The sequence below is a fragment of the Crocuta crocuta genome, unplaced genomic scaffold (assembly GCF_008692635.1).
Source record: "Crocuta crocuta isolate KB4526 unplaced genomic scaffold, BGI_CrCroc_1.0 scaffold1164, whole genome shotgun sequence".
Taxonomy (NCBI): domain Eukaryota; kingdom Metazoa; phylum Chordata; class Mammalia; order Carnivora; family Hyaenidae; genus Crocuta; species Crocuta crocuta.
Window position 1 is genome coordinate 240,712 of NW_027526945.1, and position 20,693 is coordinate 261,404.

General features: G+C 33.8%; 1 pseudogene; it reads right to left on the reverse strand.

Annotated features, from left to right (window-relative positions):
• Positions 1–397: 397 nt before the first annotated feature.
• LOC144235200 (small ribosomal subunit protein uS2 pseudogene) lies at positions 398–1,265 on the reverse strand (annotated as a pseudogene).
• Between the last annotated feature and the right edge of the window lie 19,428 nt (positions 1,266–20,693).

The window sequence follows — 20,693 nt, forward strand, 5'->3', positions numbered from 1 at the left end:
AGTCTACACTTTTCTTTGTTCTGTTGCAACATACTCTTGACTGTATTTTTACAGTTTGTGAAATTCCTTAGAGAATAATGTGTCCTCTTTATAGTCTCTCTATATCAGTGACCTTTATAAATTTATATGTGAAAAACTAAAAGTGAAAACAAAAATAATTAAAAACAGAACCACATATTTATTCTAAATTGTTAAGACTAGTTCTGTTCATTGATATTTCTTCATTTATGAAAAGAATCTAAGGTGGTTAAGGTGTTATTCTTGAAATATTAGGATTTCTTCCATCATGCGATCTTATGTTTTTGTTTTATTTTCACTCTCAAATTATCTTTGGTAAGAAACCATTGATTTTCCATCAAACTTATTTCCATTTTGTTTGCCTTTGTGGAAGAGCAGCTTAAGACCACTAAGTGGTTGTTTCTACCCATTGAGTGGCCTGAGCTGTGGGACCTGTGGGCCAGTCTTCAGTGGCAGGCTGAGCGCTTTAGTCTTCAGTAGGGAACTCCTGAATAGGCACAGAGGGCACATGCATGCCTTCAGACCGGTCTGCCACTTCAGGTTGAGTAAGAGTGAACTCAGGAGCTGGAGCAGTCCAATCAGCCTGAAATTCCTCCTTGGTCACAGCCTTTTCACCTGCTCTCCTTTTGATATCTTCAGCATCTCTGTAGAAGTAGAGATCAGTCATGACCTCTACTTCATGGGAAATGGTCTCATCCATGCTCAGAACTTCTGAGCCAGCAACCACCACATCAGATCCACTTAGTGAGCTCCCTTGTTGTTGCAAAGGATATCAATGTCCAAATAGTACAAAGGAGAGTCTCTGTTACACAGAGTGATGGTAGGCAGGTTAACATAAGATTCCTCTGGGAGAGGCTGGTGGTCAGCTCCAGGATCAGTAACCACCAGAAGTCTTGGCTCCTGGAAGGTTGCCTGAATCTGATTAGTGAAGGTCGGGGAATCAAATAGCCACCAATAAAAGTGGCTCCAATAGCAGCAGCAAACTTCATCACAGCTCGCGGGTCAGTACTCCTGGATGATAAGATGCTGACATCATCTGGGTTTTATATGGCAAAAATAGCATGAGCTGCTGGAAGATTCTTCCCGGTTGTCTTCAGATTTATGATATAATACCAGCACTTATCCTTTTGTAAATGTACTGTTCCATTTGAAATTCAAGTTGGTGCAACCTGAGTGAGTTCCTGCTGCAAGGAATTTGAGGACTCTTGCTCCTTCATTTGCAAGACATCAAGGGCTTTGGACGTCATGAAAGTTTCCCTTTAGATTATGATGGGAACACAGAAGAGTGCCCTATGGACTCTCCCTAGTTAGCTCAGAAAATCTTTACTCTCAACTTTAAGTCAGAATTGTGGCTACTCCAGTCTTGACCTTCTTATTCCAGGTCTCAGACTGAAGTTTCGTTTTTATCGCCATATGTCAGAGACACATCTTATCAAACATGGTCTTGTACTTCATTTTCTAGAACCAGTAATGTTTTCCAGTTCTGCCAATACCGTGTCCCTTATGGTTTCCCCTGGGATTTTATTTCTCTTTCATATTTACAGATCACTGTATTCTTATGTGCTGACTGTTGACAATTATCTGTGATTCCACTCTGTGTTCTTTAAGGATTCAGCTGATATGGGTATGCCTTATGCTTAGTCTTTTATCTCCCATTCTATCAAAAGTTCTTTCAATACTCCAAGTGAGTGTGTTACTCTAGGGCCTGCTCTCCCCTACAGTGGGGTTCCAGTACAAAGTACAAAGTACTTGCATTCACTGTAGTTATGCAACATTTTTTTCCAATTTATTTATTTAAATTCAAGTTAGTTAACAGTGTAGTATTGGTTTCAGGAATAGAACCTAGTGATTCATCACTTACATATAACACTTAGTGCTCATCCCAACCCAACATGTGTCCTTCCTAATGCCCATCACCCATTTACCCCATGCTCCAACACACCTTCCTTCCAGCAACCCTCAGGTTGTTCTCTGTATTTAAGAGTCCCCTATGGTTTGCCTCCCTCTCTGTTTTTGTCTTATTTTTCTTTCCCTTACCTTATGTTCATTTGTTGTGTTTCTTAAATTACACCTATGAATGAAATCATATGATATTTGTCTTTCTCTGACTGACTTATTTCACTTAGCATAATACATGCTAGTTACATCCACATTGTTGCAAATGGCAAGATTTCATTCTTTTTGATCATCGAATAGTAATCCATTTGTGTCTGTGTGTGTGTGTGTGACATCTTCTTTATCCATTTATCAGTTGATGAACATATGATATGTATATATCACATCTTCTTTATCCATTTATCAATTGATGGACATTTGGGCTCTTTCCATAATTTGGCTATTATTGATAGTGCTGCTATGAACATTGGGATGCATGTGCCCCTTCAAATCAGCATTTTTGTATCTTTTGGATAAATACCTAGTTGTGCAATTGCTGGGTCATAGGGTACTTCTATATTTTAGTCTTTAAGGAACCTCCATATTGTTTTCCAGAATGGCTGCACCAGTTTGCCACCAATAGTGCAAAAGGGGCCACCTTTCTCCACATCCTCACCAACATCTGTTGTTTCCTGGGCTATTAATTTTTGCCATCCTGACAAATGTGAGATGTTATCTCATTGTGGTTTTGACTTGTATTTCTCTGATGATGAATAATGTTGAGCATCTTTCCATGTGTCTGTTAGCCATCTGGATGTCTTCTTTGGAAAAGTGTCTATTCATGTCTTATGTAACATTTTTGAGGAGTAAAGAAGCATTCTGAATCTGCCAGGGCTAAGTTAAGTTTTATTAGATATATACTTATTTCTCTTTTAAGTGACTTTTGTTATATGCATTACATTTTTTAAGTCACCTCTGTGTTGTCATTGACAAACCTAAGATTATGAAAAACTGTTCATCCTTTACTAATTGATAAATATATTTTTGCATATAGATAGATAGGTAGATAGATATAGATGCCAAAATTGCATGGTCATTGAAATGAAATGCATGGCGGCACTGCAGAGTCAGCAGCCTGCTAAGTAGTGAGAATTATTTGTCCAAAGGACTTAGATTGATCCATAGTCATTTGCATTACTTTTTTCTTCTCTTGTGTTTTGTGGTTTCTAAGATTTTCTTATAATGTCAGTAACAAGTAACCTGGAAATTCAGACTCATTTAGCTACCATTAATATAAGGAAATTATGTTTGATTTAGAAGGAAATTAGTTATGCACTTGGCTTGAAAAATCTTCTGTTGTTTTTTTTTTTTTAAGTCACAGAATGCCAATTAATTATATCTATAGCAACCATGAAAGTTTCCAGAAGATTACTAGGGTTAAAGAGGACTTTTGACAACTGAGTTTAATTTATTTATACATCCTATATAAGTATTACATATTTCTGGTACTTACTGGATTGTTTTAAAAATGCATAGAGCACATACAAATTCTATTTCTAACTCTTAAGAGTTTTGTTGCACAGAGATGATGACTGAGGTTGATGTGAGTCGAGGAGAATTTTAAGTGGATGATGACATTTCAATTTGAGGACTAACATGCATCAATAACATCAGAGATCTGTTGAAATGTGTGAAGACTGAGATTGGGAGAGAGGAAAAAGAAGGTTAATGAGAAGGGTCAGAACTCATCCTTGTTGGGCAAATTTTGAAGTGATTTCTTTCTCATGAATAATGGAGCTAGGCTTCAAAATAAATGTCAAAAAAATAAAAGAAAAAATGTATATAGTAAAATCCACCATGCTTGAAACAAACATGAAAGTGTTTGTCTTTTCAAGTAAATAATATTCTTTTTAGTTTCATGTCTTTTAATTTTCTTTCCAGTTTGATTCAAAGAAATCATATAGTCATTTTTCACAGACCCCTATAAGTCTCTTTAATCAAATAGATTATAAATTTATTTCAATTATCCTAAAATGTGACAATTTTATAAATTAATAATTATAAATACTTGACATGATCTGTGAATAAAAGGAGTAGTAACTTGATTTATTGATTAAAAATATAATTTCATGTTATGTTAAGTTAGGCAGCACCCATTTTTTTCCCAAAGCTTATTCTGAATAATTGAAGAGAATTATACATCGTCCTCTTGTATTTGCAGAGAATCAGTCAACAGCATAGCTATGCTAAAGGGAATTTTAGAAGTTTATTAAGGAAACATATAAAAGAGGTGAATAGAAGGAATGGGGGGATAAAGAGGAAAAATAAATATGTAGATAGGCAAAAAAAAATACATGGTTACTTTACTTATAAAATGTCCTGTGTAGTTAAAAGTAGAAACAGAATTAAAATGCATAATAGTTAATTTGGAAGCAGCACCAAATTTGTTTTGGACCAATCCATTCACTGAGAACAACTAGCCAAGCTGGAGGAAAAAAGACAAAAATTATATTTGAGAGCATACCACAACAAAGACTTATTAAACTATAATTCCGAGAGAGAAAAGAACCTAAGCAAAATGAGTCAAACATTTGGAAACACTTTTCCTACTGAAGTAATTTTCCTATTTGCTGGGGGGGAGGGGGATGTTGTTGGAAGTGGGGATGAGTCTTGAGCTGAGAAGCTAAGCAGAAATCTGAGGTTGAACATCTGAGAGTCTAAACTGTATCCTCATCATATCAGGAGACTAATAGAATAAAAATTAGAGCTGAGCTCCCGTCATATTAGAGAGGTTCTGTAAATACCCAGGATTTTCTACTAGAATCCAAAAGACTACAACCAAGGAGTACAACTGGACTGGAGATAAACCAGTTGTCACCGAAAATAAATTTGAAGCACCTAATTTCTGAGAAGATTACGGTAAGCGACTCCTAACCAAACTGCCTGCCAGAAGAAAATTAAACCCTATCTAGAAGGTATGTACAGATACCAAATAGACTATATAGTTTTTATCTAGAATTTGGTCAAACAGCTCCACAGAAACATTTCCAGGTAGATACAGCAGTTTGCAGCAGAGTAATGTTCCTGTCACACGAGCCAAATAAATTACAAAACCATATTTTTAAAGGCGTTGGAGGACTTTGGAGGCAATAAGGCCTGCGTGAGCTAAAATTCATAGAAAAAATTGTGTTGGGGGTGCCTGGGTGGCTCAGTTGGTTAAGTGACCCACTCTTGATTGTGGCTCAGGTCATGACCTCACAATTTGTGAGACTGAGCTCCCTGCCCAGCTCTGTGCTGACAACATGGACCCTGCTTGGGATTCTTTCTTTCTCACAATCTCTTCTCCTCTCCTCTTCACCCACGTGCTCTCTCTCTTTCTCAAAATAAATAAGTAAACATTAAAAAAAAAAAGAACTGTGTTATCATGAGTTGATGATGATCAGTTGTTTTTGCTTTCCTTGTAACACTGGCTGGTTCTGCATTTAGGCTGAGAATCAAAATTGTTATAATTTCCATAGACAGAAAGATAATCCAGTAATGCATTTTGCAGTAACTCAGGCTAGAGTGGCACATGAACCTTTCAGTGGTCTCAAATTTGAAGCTAATTCTCGGCTCCAGGGTTAGATACAGGGCTGGAAAACTAGGCCAAATATATATATGTGAGCACATATATATACATATGAACATATACATATATATATGAGGATATACTATCTTCAGTGCTTAGGGGGGAAAAGATATTCATGGGGTGAGGTCCTGCTTCACGATAAATATAGTCTCTCCCAGATATATTTATAAAACTTGAAATTGCATGGGCTAGGAAGCTGAAGAACTAACTTGGGAACCCAAAAATATAGGACTGAGAGACAAGAACCCTTAGCCTTGAAGGAATCATGCAAGTAAAACAGGGATAAACTGGCTGTAAACTGAATCTTTCTAAAGATTAAGAGACAATTTTTATGATTGGAATAAATTGTCTGATTGAGATAGTAAAATGACTAATTATAAGAGGAAAAACAGTAAAGAAAAACTTAGCAGCGAACTGGATATTGGAATTCAAATGTAAACACTCAACTTGGAACATAAAAAGAAATTTTTAAAAATATAAATGTGTGAGAGACATATGAGGTACAGTCAAATGTGTTAACATACATGCAATTCAAGTTCCATGGAGAAAAGATAGAGAAAATGGAGAAAAAAGAATACATGAAAATACAATGAGCAGTTTTCTAAAATAAGTGGAAGACATGATACACAGACTCAAAAGGGCAGCAAACCAGAGCAATATAACACACAGGCACAGACACACACACCCATAAGTAACTCACTTCTACACATAGTAGTAAAACTGCTGAAAAGTGAAATAAAGTGAAAATCTTGAAAGTATACAGGGAAGAAAAAAATACATTACTATCAAAGAAATAAATATTTGCTGATGCTGACCTCTTAATAGAAACAGTGGAAACTAGTGACAATGGTATGGCATATTTAATGTACTAAGAACAAATAACAAGCAACCTAGCAATCCATATTCAGGAAAAAAATTTTCAAAAATAAAGATAAGAAATAGAAGAAGGAAATTGGAAGCAAGCAGAATGACATGTAAAGAAAGGACTATTTCAGATTATAGTCAAGAGATAGCAATGGAAACATGGATATGTAGGAGAATGAAGAAGACTGAAAAGAGTAAAATGGGCAAATATAAATAGGTTTTGTTTAAAAATGAGTAAGTTACGGATGTCTGAGTAGCTCAGTTGGTTAAGCATTCGACTTTGGCTCAGGTCATGTTCTCAAGGTTCATGGGTTCAAGAACTGCTTTGGGCTCTGTGCTGACAGCTCTGCCTGGAGCTTGCTTTGGATTCTGTGTCTCCCTCTTGCTCTGCCCCTCCCTGCTTGCTTCTCTCTCTCTCTCTCTCTCTAAAAAATAAATATTATAAAAAATGAATAACTAAAAAGAAATAAAAATGAACAATATTTATACTGCCCTGATGAGGTTAACCCTATGTAGAACTGAAATTCATGAAAATAAAAGATGCATATCATAGATATGATTTAATAGATTTGGAGCTCTAGCAGAATTGGGAAATATGTAAATATTATCTTTATCAGACTGTAATGAGATAATGGTTGATGTTACAATCCTCTTGGTAATAGTTTAAAGAAGAATTAAACAATGTGTAAATGATAATTTAATAGAATTTAAAAAAGAGATAAATGCAGGATTAATTCAAAACAGAAGGGGAAAAGGGGAACATAAAATCAAATCACACATATGGGAGTAAATAACAGGAAAGTAAAAGAAAATATAACCATATCAGTGATTATAATAAATGTAAATATATATACTCCAAGTAAGTGACTCAATTTGAGGACTGAATAAAACTACAAATTCCTCTTACATACTGCATAAGCGAATTACACTTTAAATCCAAGTATGAGAACTTTTTTTTAATGCTGTATAGAAAATCAAAAGCAACTTGGTACAACTACATTAATATCATATAAAGTAGATTTTAATGCACAAAATGTCCTTAGAGATAAAGGGGATTTCATAATTATTAAAGAATTTAAGAAGAAGGTGTCATAATTCTAAGTCTATACTCTAAATAAAACATATAAAGCAAAAATTAAGTGAAGGAAAAGGAAAATAGGCTTGTTTTCATGTTGACATATTTTTAGCAAACACCTAATAAACTAGAAGAAAAAGCAAACAAAATTTCTAAAAGGTTAAAAAGCTTAAACAGTCTAAGTAACTGACAACCTAACTGACACATAAAAAATAGTGTGAAGAGTAAATGACAAATACCATAGTGTTAAGTTCATATTGAATAGTCACCAAATTGGCCAGAGAATGTCCAAGAAAAGTTAAATAAATTTTAACACTTGGAAATATTCATGGTAAATCTCTAACCACAATGCATCTAAGCTAAATAAAAATCAATAAGAATAATAAATAGAAAAATATCAACTAAGCAGAAATTAAACAACATATTTCTAAATAATGTGTATCAAAGAAGATATTAGCAAATATTTTAAATGAATTATAATTAAGGTATGGATAAAAATGTGTGATTCAGCTAATGTATAGACTTAGGGATACATTATAAAAGAAAAAAAGTGTATGTAAGTGATGAAGCACTAAATTTTACACCTGAAACTAATATTACACTATATCTTAACTATCTGGAATTTAAATAAAAACTTGAAAAAAGAAAAAAGAAAAATTCTTTAAATCCTTATAATCCAGGTGAGAAAAAAATCAGCACGTAAAAATGAAGTAAATTCAAAGGAACAACATTATATAATAAATCAATAAGACGTTAAAGAAATAACAGAAAATCAGCAAAAGAACAATGGGTTCTTTGAAAAAATGCAAAAAATAATAAATACTTGAAGGAGCAATTAACAGTAATAAAGGAAAAATATCAGTAGCAAAAATGAAAATTATAGAATCATTAAAAATTATGTCAATTATGTCAATGGTCCTTGACTTACAATGGCTCAACCTACAATATTTCTACTTGATTATATTTGGTATAAATCCTGTTTTGAATTTTGAATTTTGATCTTTTCCCAAGCTGCAGATATGATAAGATCCTCTGTCTTGATTCTGGGCAGAGTCAGTGACTCCCAGCCCCACTCAGCCCCGCTATCACAAGGGTGAACAATGATATAACTGTTCCATACTCATACAACCATACTCTTGATATATTCAACACTTTATTACAAAATAGATTTTGTGTTAGATGATTTTGCCCAGCTGTAAGATAATGAAAGTGTTCTGAGCATGTTAAAGGTAGGCTAGGCTAAACTTAGGATAATGCACCTATTAGGCTAGGTGCATTAAATGCATTTCTGACTTAATTATATTTTCAACTGAGAACGGGTTTATTGGGGTGTAACTCCATCATAAGTTCAAGAAAATATGTATAGAAGTAGTTTAATAGATATTAATAACATTTTATTTCATTATACAGTATTTGACAATTTGGAGAAAGAGAATAGATTTCTTGATAAATACAACTTTACAAAGATGACAGCAGAAAAAACAATCTGAAGTATCTGGTGTTGAGTAAATTAAATCATGATTGAAAAATTTTCCGTAAAGATAGTCGGATGGTTTTACCAGTTATTTTTTTCCCAAATATTTTAACAGAGGGATGCATCTCTTTAATAAGCTGTTCTAGAACATGCAAAAGCAATTCCCAACTCTTTTTCATAAGACCAACACAAACTTGCTTTTAAAACTTTGGAAAGATACAGCAAGTAAATAAAATTTGGGACAAAATTTTCTCTTGAATGTAGATGAAAAATTTCAGAATAAAACATTAGCAAATCTAATATAATAATAAAAAATGAACTTTATTAACAAATAAGGTTTGCTTTAGGTAAGCAAGGACAATTTGCCATTAGAAAATCAAGCAGTATAACTCACTATAATTGAAGAAAAAAACATATGATTATTGGAATAAATATAGACAAAGCAAGTGAAAAAAATTTCTTATGATAACATTCAGCAAAATTGGAATTAAGGCAAACATCTTTCTTTTACATACACACACACAAATTCACACACAAAACTAAATAAAAACTCAGTGAATTAAATAGAAAGACACAATATATCTGCTTCTGGAAGCAAATCACAAATGTCCTCTAGCTCGTGCTCTGTTCAGCCAGTGCTAAAAGAGGGGAAAAAAAATAAAATAAGAACTGGAATGCAAATAATCAAAGAAATTCCCATATAATAAAGTTATAAATTAGAAGATTTTTCAAAACAGAAATATTTAATAATTTAACTTATCAAGATCATTCAATACAAGTTCTCTTTTTAATGATTTTATTTTTAAGTGAGGAAAGAGAATAGGCTGAAAAAATGTAAAAGTTATCATATGGTAACAAAAACTTCAGTAATTAACTGAAAACTAATGTAACAAAAAATGAACAAGGCATTAATGCAAAAAAGTCCAAAACATGAGAAAAACTAAAGATTAAAGAGATGAAGAAGAAATACACCACTATAGATTGAAAGACTAATTTTTATAAAGATGGCAATACCCTTTAAATTGATCTAGAGATTGCAAACAATCTTAGTTAGAATCCTAACACATTTGTTTGTTAGTGTTTGTGGCAATTAACAAATTGACTTCAAGAATTTATATGTGAATGCAAAGGGCAATATTCAGACAACATTTTGAAGCTAAACAAAGTTTGTCAGCTCTACAACACCAGGTATAAGACCCATTATAGATATACATTAATAAAGGTGGTGTAGTACTGGCAGAAGGACAGACAAACCTGGTGGAAGCATTTAGAATCACTGAACATGATTCCATTCACATATGGTCATCTGTTTAACGAGTAGGTGATAGTGCAGTGAGGAAAGGATGATCTTTGCATAAATGGATGGATTGGACATTCACAGAGAAAAAGATTTATGCACTACTGTTTTACACAATTCACAAAACTAATCCCAGAATTGTTTGTTAAAAAGTAATACAGCAAAGTTCAGAAAATTAACTCATAGAATGTTCTTGGAGTGGATATATTCTTTTAAAAAAAAAAAAAAGGTTCTAATAGAACTAACCATAAATGAAAAAATAACTTGCACAGTTTTAAGATAAAAAATTTCAGTACATCAAATGGTATCATTAAGTGAGTCATAATCAAGTTCCATAATAGAATAAAATTTTTCAATGTACATACTGAACAAAAGATTTATATTCAAATCCATTAAAAATCACTACAAAGAAAAGAAAATAGCAACAACTAAAACAAAAATGAGCAAAAACATGAGTCACATTTTACAAAATAGGGCATATGAAAGTGTAATAAAAACACAAAATGTTGCTCAATCACACCAGCCTTTGGAATATGCAATTTAAAGTTATAATTGAATATCACTACACACTTACTAAAATGGTAAAATTAAAAATTTAAAAATGCTACCAAGTGTTAATAAGGATATGGAACAACTAGAGCTCTGCTAAATTAATAGTAGAACTATAAATTGGCACAGATATTTTGGAAAACTGTTTCTTAGTATGTACTAACTCTGAATGTATGACCCACTTCTACATATATCCACTAGACATATGTCTACACGTGGTCTTAAATGTACACACACACAGATGCTCTCAGAAGAATTATTTGTAATAGTCCAAACTGGAAATACTCTAATGTTTATCTAGAACAGAATGAATGAAAAATTGTGCCATATTCATGCAATCATATACTACACATCAACAAGAACAAATGAACTTCAACTAAACAAAACAAAATAGACGACTTACAAGTATAATATTGAGCAAAAGTAGTAAGACACAAATAGGTCATGGTGTATTATTCTATTTGTAAAAAAAAATTACATCAGGCAAACTAGTGTAAGTACTTAAAAATGATGATAGTATTGCCCTTGGGGTGAGCAATTGCTACTAAACAACAACAACAACAAAAAAGCACAGAAAATTCTGGTGTCCTGTTATATAATGTTTCTTCATATTGGTGTTGTCTACATGGATGAGTACACTATCATAAGATATTTGACCCTTCCATGATGATTTCTACATGTTTTGTGATAGAAGCTTAAGTAAAAATGTACTACCCAAAGCAAACAATTATAGAATGCAGCTGACACCATCCTCTACTAAAATTTGTATGGCTACAAATGCCTGCTGTAGGAAAGAAGACTAAAAAATTAATGATCTAAGGAGCCGTCTAAAAAGAGAGAAAAGAAACAGCAAACTCAATATATAAGAATGAAAGAAATAATAAAAATAAGAACAAAAAGTATGTAAACAGAACAGAGAAAATGTGCAACGTAACTTGTTTTAGAATTTTGTTTTAAAAACATGTGTTTCATAAAAAATCATATGGGCTTATTTTGTAATAATTTCAAGTCCACCCTTAATCCAATTAATTTAATAGATAAAGACCTCTTCTACTTGAATTCACTCAATTCCATGCCAAGAAATGACTGTTAAACACCCTGTGTTTCCTTAAAGATAAGTGTATATACAGGTGAATACATGATTTGATATTATAACATATTATTTTCAAGAATGGTATTATTTTATACTTAATACCCAACTTACTTTCTATTTAGTGTAGATAATATGCATTCCTTGTCAGCATAAATGACCTACTTAAATGTCTATACCTATATAAAAATGTGCTGATGCCTAAAATGACATACTACCTTTAATTTTTAAATTTTGTATGTATTTTTATTTTATTTTTTTAATGTTAATTTATCTTTAAGAGACAAGAGACAGAGCATGAGTAAGGAAAGGACAAAGAGAGAACGAGGCACAGAATCCGAAGCAGGTTTCAGGCTCTGACCTGTCAACACAAAGCCCGATGTAGGGCTTGAACCCACAAACCATGAGATCATTACTTGAACCGAAGTCAGGTATTCAACCGACTGAGCCACCCAGGTGCCCCTAAATATTTGTATTTAACTATACCGTAGTTACACAAAAATTTACCTATCATAAATGTACAGACCAATGTTATCACAAAATAATCAAGCCTTTGGAATTAACTCCAGTTCAAAAACCTAAAACAGAAGCCATGGCAAACATATATAAAATATGTTTGTTGTTATCTTGTAAAGAGAAAAACAAGCTTTCAGGGAAAGATAATATAATAAAAAGTAATATATTTACCCCTGTCTAAGTTTCCTTCAGCATTTTCTCAGGGATCCAATATTGCCATGCCTCTTTTCACAATATACTAGACATTCTGGTAGAGAACTCCAGTTCAGTTCTACATTAGGAGATCTGAACTGTTATTGATCTTGGAAGTATTAGAATTCAAATTTCTATGAAGTATAGGTTCAAATCTTACCACCTTGGAAACCTGAATTTTATATCAATTCAAGAGAAATTGAAAGCCCATTGCAGTTGGTGAAAAGGTCATTGAGTTCAGAATTAACTTTGAATGATTAAAAGTTTTACTGTCTCATCTTCTGGAGCAAGGGGAGCAGTTTGGGAAGGAGCCACATGTTTCACAGATTGAGTCAGCATAGGTTGAGTCAGCTAGAGCTGAGGGTTGGACTCCTCTTTTTGGGCAGAGTCAGGATTACAAAGAACCTTAGGATTCAAAACTAGAAGAGAAAAGTACTTGGCCTTGGGGGCTTTATCAGTCCATCTTTGCTGGGAGATCCAACCCTCTCTTCCCTCCAGTGGAATTTGTCAGTCCCTTTTTAGTTTCCCCAGTTGGTCTCTGTTGCCATGGTAATATTCAGAGCCACTACTGTTTAGTTCATCACTGAAAAAGCAACATTTCAACATTTTCTGACACAAATTGGCAAGATATGTAGCTGCTGGCAGTACTATCTCAGCAGGACTCCTGGTAATCTAGTAGGAAATGTGTGGTAAGGCAATTAGAAAACACCAGTAGATAACTGAACATTCCATGTATAAGAAAATGCCTCTGGGAGTTTTGCTACAGTACTTTAGTGTTTGGAATGCTCTGCATTTAGTAGCAATCTTCAATTCAATGAGCACGTTTTGTGTGCATATAGATCTTGCACTGACTGCAAATCACATACAAACAAATTGATGTGATCTTTCACTTCAAGCAACTTGCACTCTATTGGTACAAATAACATATATCCAAGTCTCAGTGTGCAAGGGATCTGAGTAGCAACCTATTGACAGACCTTCCTGATGTCAGTGATTCTAAAAGTACAGGGATGTGAATTGAATCAATTTTCTAAATGTTTACTAAATTAATTATTCTACTCTTGGTATGGCATTCCTGGGGAAAAATCCTTCCAGGGGCAAGAATAGCATCTTGTCAACCTCTTAATTTAAGTCTATATTTTCGCATATCACCTGTCCTCATGCTTTCCTGTTTACATATCTTAACATTCATGGCAACTGTACTGACCTTTTGACAATTGATTTCAGTGAAATAAGTAATTTTATTTTCCATGTTCCAATCTCTTTTATAAATGCAAATCAAGTCCTTTGCTTCCTGTGCCTCTGCTTTCAGCTTCCTAAACAACCTGTGTATAGCTGTCCACCTCGCTTATCATACCCAATGGTTACTGTGGCCTTTGGTATCAGGTAGATGTCCTGCTAGATTCATGGACCTGTTAGACACATGAGGGAGAAGCTTCTTCTGTTTTTATCTTTGTAACTTGGGTCAGAAATAAACTTGCCTTTCCTTGACGTTTTTTTGATGTATACTTTAAATATCTCATGGTTTTGTTAATTATACCTTCATAAAGCTGAAACAAGATTATACCTCTAGGCTGTTGGCTCTCTCAACAAATGGTGAAATACACATCTCTTGAATTTGTTAGTTTACATTTTGGGTTAATAATAAGTTCTACTGCTCTTAACAATTGTGTGTTGGGACACTTGGGTGGCTCAGTCAGTTAAGCATCCGACTTTGGCTCAGGCTGTGATATAACGGTTGGTGGTTTGGAGCCCTGTGTTGGGTTCTGTGCTAACAGCTCAGAGTCTGGAGCCTGCTTCAGTTTCTGTGTCTCCTTCTCTCTCTGGCCCTCCCCTGCTCACACTTTTTCTCTCTCTCTCAAAACTAAAAAATAAACATTAACAAATTAAAAAAACAATTGTGTGTATGTCATATGTTGTACATATGTAGACACATAGAAGTAGAAGTACTGAGTGCTAAAGCAGACAACACTCTGACTTTAGTAGCTATTACTACTGGATGTATTAATTTAAACTCCCACTAGCAGTATGAGTATTTCTGTTACTGAACATTCTTGCCAACATTTGGTGTTATCAGTTTTCTTTTTCTTTTTTTAATTTTTAGCTATTCTTCAGGATATAGAGTGGTAGCTCACTGGAATTTTAAAATATATTTCATTGATGACAATGTACTGAACATCTTTTCATATCTGATGTTTTCTTATTCAGATATTTTCATCCATGAGGAGAGTTTTTTTTTTTTAAATATTTTTTATTTATTTCTAGGAGAGAGAGAGAGAGGCAGCGTGAGCAGGGGAGGGTCAGAGAGAGAGGGAGTCACAGACTCTGAAACAGGCTCCAGGCTCTGAGCTGGCAGTCAGCACAGAGCCCGACGCGGGGCTCGAACCCACGAACCGCGAGATCATGACCTAAGCGAAAGTCGGACGCTTAACCGACTAAGCCACCCAGGTGCCCCATGAGGAGAGTTTTTATGCTTTCACTTTTCTCAGTATTTTATTATGAACATTTTCAAACATAGATTAATGTTGACAGATTTTCATGGTGAAAATAAGTATAACCACTACCTAGATAACCATTAGTGTTTTACTATAGTGGCTTTATCACATTATCTCATTTTTCATTTAATTTCAACCCAGTCATTAACGTATTCTATTTATTTTTGATGTATTTCAAAGTAAATTAAATTTCAAAATGAATTAAGGAGATCAGTATCGTTTCTACTTTTAAAGGTTGATTTTGAAGATTAGAAGATTTTCTATTAGAAGTTTATGCTTTTACTATTTGAAAAATGCCTTCTGTTCTCTATCATTTTGTTTTATAGTCACTTATCAATCTTATGTTGCTCTTTGAAGGTAATGCGTCCTTTTTTTTAACTGCATTGAAAATTTTATCTTTAGGGTTTATTCTTTAGCTGGATTATTATAATGGATCTGAGCATTGATTTAGTTTAATGTATGTTGTTTGAGCTTGTTGTAGCTTATAAATATCTAGCTTAAAGTATTAGATATGCTTTGGAAAGCTATTCAATGTCTTTTCAAATATTGCTTCTTCTTCACTTTTCTCTCCCTCTATGGCACTATAATTCTACTGGGTTAAACATTTTGCCTACAAGATCATAGGCCTGTTTGAATTTTTCCCATTTCCCATGTCGTGTATTAGTCTGGCCATGTTATTTGATCCTCGCCTCAGCTGCATCTAGTTTATGTGTAAACTCGCGCATTTTAAGTCTTTTATTTCAACAATTACATTCAGGATTTTTTTATTTCAATTATTCAAAAAAAATAACTGTTCTTTGGAAGTATCCTCATCTGTGTCATCTATTTTCTTAGATGTCTAAGAATGTCTAAAAATAGATATTTTAATGTTTATTTTTGAAAACTGTGATAGCTACTTCATATGGATGTGTATTGTTTTTGTTTTTCTCTCTTGGTTTAACTTTTTATGCATGGAAAAAGTTTATAAAAATTGTGATGATCTGTATGATAATATATTCTTTCAGGCATATCCTATTCTCTGGTAGGCTACATAAGTGAAGTCAAGTCACTACTCCAATTAAAAAACAAAACCAAAAACAAGCTGCAGTTGCCACAGTGCAACTGTGCAACCTTATTATAAGGTCAGTTATCATCTCCTTTTGCCCCCTCTGACTTAGAACTCATTTTATATACTATGGACTCTCATGCTTGGTGGACACCCCGTCTCACTTTTTCCCTCTCTAATATTAAAATCTACTCTGGTTTTTAGTGGCCTTTTGCTGAATGTCTTGGTCTCTTGCCTGGGTGCATCTTCACATGTCAGCAAATGCCTCAAATGGAAAAAAAAAAACAGTGTTCAGCCTATTTACTTGCACTACTCTCCTGAGAATCTTGACCCTTCGGATTTGCTCTCTTGATAGCTTCACACTCTAACTTGTCTTTCTTCAGCCTGTGAGGTAGCCCAAAGCTATGCTAACTTCTCTGCTTCTTAGCTAAAATCCTCCCATTGAAATTTTATTATCACTCCTCTTCCTAAGAACAAGCCAAATCCTGAACTCTCAGAATGTCATTATCCATTCTCCCAGTTTCCTTTTCTCCATAATCTCTATGATCTTCTATCCTCAAATACTGACGGTCATTAAAAACCCCTGTTTCCTTTAAGGAGTCCCTGTTGTCACGATACTTTTGGTTTGCTTTCTTTTGCATTCAGCTTTTTTTTCTTCTGAGAAAATAGTGATTTTCTATAAGGATATCTATCATAATTAGAAATGGAAGGCTCATGGATTTAATATACATGAAAAATATTAGTTCAAAAATGAATTGAGTTTTTCTTGATTTCTGAGGCTAAATTTCAACTTGTATTAGAATGGATTGAACAACATACTGTCTGAGTTAGATAGATCCTTCTCTTTCTGGCTCCAAAAACTCCCAACCTAACCATGTACAGATATAGATCAAGGTCAAAAGTTGAATGAGATAGTTTCAGTCAGTATTTGACAACTGCAATGTTCAGGAGTTAGGAAAGAGAAGTTTTGTAGTATCTATACGGCCCTGGAACTCTGAGGTCTCAGTAGAAGACAACTTCACTTTTACTACTGGCGTCTTGTTTTAGCTCAGGTAGTCCTGGGGACCAACAACCTTAGCAATGGCATAGGGTTTTCCTGCCAGAGAGCAGAAGCTATGGTGGCAACATAACTCAGTATTCCAGTGGCCTTTTGGACAGAAGACATCCAAGAGGATGCTGAGAACAAATGTATAAGAATGTTGAGTAGTACCTGAAAGATGCAATCTGGGATGTCAGCAGTCTAGTAGGAAATGAAATAGCATGGAAATTAGAATGTTTAGTAAAATTTGGTGAAATGAACAGGTATTCTGTTTATGTATTTTTAATTTTAATTTTTGAAATTCTAACATCTGTCTTATGTATGATGTATATTACAAAAGACCTTGCTGACCTCTGACCACACACATTCTTTTCTTTTTTCCCTTTAACTACATTAAAATTAATTTTATACATTATTTTAGGTTGTGATTTCTATCTATATGATGAAATAGAAACATAGGTGATAATACAGTGTATATTATCATCATATTGTTGCTGTAGCAAATTGCCACACTTAGCGGCTTGAAACAATGAAAATTTATTATCTTGCTGGTTTATAGGTCTATGTATCACTGGGTTAAAGTCAAGGTGTCAGTAGGGCTTTATTCCTTCTGGATGCTCTCAATGGGAATGTCTTTTCTCGTCCTTTCCACTTCTAGTGGCCAACTTCATTCCTTGGCTCATGACTCTATATCATTCTGTCCTCTGCTTTCATTGTCATGTCATTCTCTGATTCTGACTTTCAAGACTTCCCCCTTATAAGGACAGTTATGACTACACTGAGCTCACTTAGATAAGAATGATCTTCTCATTTCAATATCCTTAATTAGATTTGCAAATTACTTTTTCTATTTACAGTACTGTATTCACACATTCATTGATCTACCTACTACACTGAGTGTACAATTTCTTTTATATTCTTCCAAAGTCAATTAATAAACTATTCTAAAAAAGAATAAGGTGCTCAGAATATATCTGTTAGTTCATTGGAATCCTCTTTGAAGTCTAGTGGGTACTTGGAAACTAGTTAGAAAATATTCACCGAAGTAGACTGATGGTTGACAAATCTTAAGTACCAAATCCCTAAATCAAATGAGTAGGCATCAATGACCTATTCAATATGAAAATATTTTGATCATATTTGACACACTAAGAAATGATATATCTAGAAAGGTCTGCAAAAATGAGCATAAAAAATATTTTCAAAGAATGAAGATTTCTAATTAGACATACTAAGATTTTATTGCTTGTCCATATAGATCTATACTCTGGGCTGAATTGGTCCTAGATTTAGGCTTGGGAAACAGGAAGATCTATATAGTTCGGATGATTCTTATTATATTTCCTGCTTGATTCCTTATGAATTCCAATGAGTTGTTCACTTAGAAATATTGTGAAAGCTCATTGCTGTGCAATCCTGTGTACATTGGGGCCACACACATGGGATCCAATCCTATGTTTAAATAAATTTTATACTTTTATAAGTCAATTATTTTCCCACTCATCAGCTGGCTTCTTCAAAGAGGTCGTTTACAGCAAAAAGCTAGTACTAACTATTCTTGTAAAAGAGAACATATTTTACTCATCTAATTACCTCATACGACAGGGACCATTAATTTAACACCACATTTTCATGAATTGTTTTTTGTTTAATGAATTCAACTATTAACTTTGGAACTGTGAACCTTGCAAGCAGCAGATGGTGATATAGAAACTTCTAATTTTCCTTAACATTTTTATGATTTGATATTCTGTGTTTCCCAGTACTAAAAATATAATTATAGGGAAAATAGCGATGATGTATTAAAACATAAAACTATTCATTAGAATGAAAATGCTTATTTAAATGTGAAAAGTATGTTTATATTGTCAGATTTTAGTGTTATTGAAGCAGGTCAAAAGTTCTTTCAGAGCAGAACCTTAAGTGTGTCAGTGATTAACTAGCAAGAAGATAATAGCTGTGTTGCTTTTAATGCCAAAACACTACGTTGAAAAAATTTTTAATATTGTTTAAAAATATCTTTGGTGTCACATTTCAGAGTGATACGTCAACGTTATATAGGACAAATACAAGTGTACTCTGGAATAAAAACAATGACAGCAATAAAATAGCAACTACTATGTTGAGTAACTATTAATCTTCTAGGCAATGCGTTACATGTTTTGTCTATAGTATTTCCTTAAACCTTCACAATCAATGCAATGCGTCAGGCAGTTAAATCTCCATTTCAGAGATGAGAGTGCTGAGGTATGTAACGTTAAGTAATTTGCCCAAGATGATCCTGTTGTTGGTATATTCATAATCCAACTTACAAGTTAAATGTTTAAAATAAGTGCCTGAGCATTCCCCTCAGCTTGAAGAAACTTTGGGCAGGCTTCTTCCTGTCTCTCCCAAGGCCTCTAATTTCCCTTGTCCTGAAGCTATTACTTCAGAGAAACTTTTTCTTGTAAATTATTTCTTTGCTCCTTTGATATATAAATTTTTGTGGTAAAGTCTTTTGTCCTTTACAGCCAAGGTCTGTTTTTCTCCAGGCCCTGGAAATTACCACACTGAAATGTAATCGTCCAGGGAGATAGTGATCCTCCCTATCTCCCAGTCTCTATGGGGGTGTAGGGATTGGACCCTAATTTGGGTGGGTACCTTGCTCCAAGTTGTGAAACTACCATGTGTCATGAAGATATGAGAGTTCAATTTTCTTTTGGTTGAGCCAATTAGTGAACATAAATGACCTGCAATACTTCTACCTCACCTCTTAGAAATAACTGCTCTTTGTTTCTGTGAAGATGAGTTCAGCATGTCTGGTCTGTCTCCCCTATTGTAACACCCTTGAATCGAGACTTCTTTACCCATTCACATTTGCCTAATGAATTGTTGTTTCAGTTTTTAAATCATAAGCCCATGCTTTCTTTCTGGTATGACTGTATTACAGGAACAATGATCTTGCTTCCTGGAAAAAATATATACATATATACATACATGAATATATATTCTTGTTTTAAAGATAAACATCCAAAAATGTTTTAGTCTGAGTTGTGGAGTTATATTTTCCTTTTTTTCCTTTAAATTCAAAGCCATACACAATTTTGTGCATGAGTATATATGTGTGTGTGTTTTCAGATCTCCAAACATGCTATAGAATTCTGTTGATTTGCATGAGTGACATCTTTGCGTCCATTCAAACATAACACATGCTTTTTGTGTGTCTGTGCATACACAGTCACACAGGGAACAATTATAAGGAAATAGGTTTTGCCTCTATACTAAAAATGGAACAGCATGGATAAAATATATATATACATATATATATTCACATGTGACAAGAAATTTTAAGCACTTTTTGGATTTTTTTCCATTTATTCTGCTAAAAAAAAAACCTTTCCCTAGTCCGCAATGTGAATGTCAGCCACATTGTGCATTGTAGATGAGAAAACTGAGACGCAGTGAGGTTTCTAAAGCATTTCAAAGGTAAAGATACCAAAGCAGAGTGAGTTTAGTAAATTCCCCAAGGTCACAAAGTTAATACCTGACACAACTAG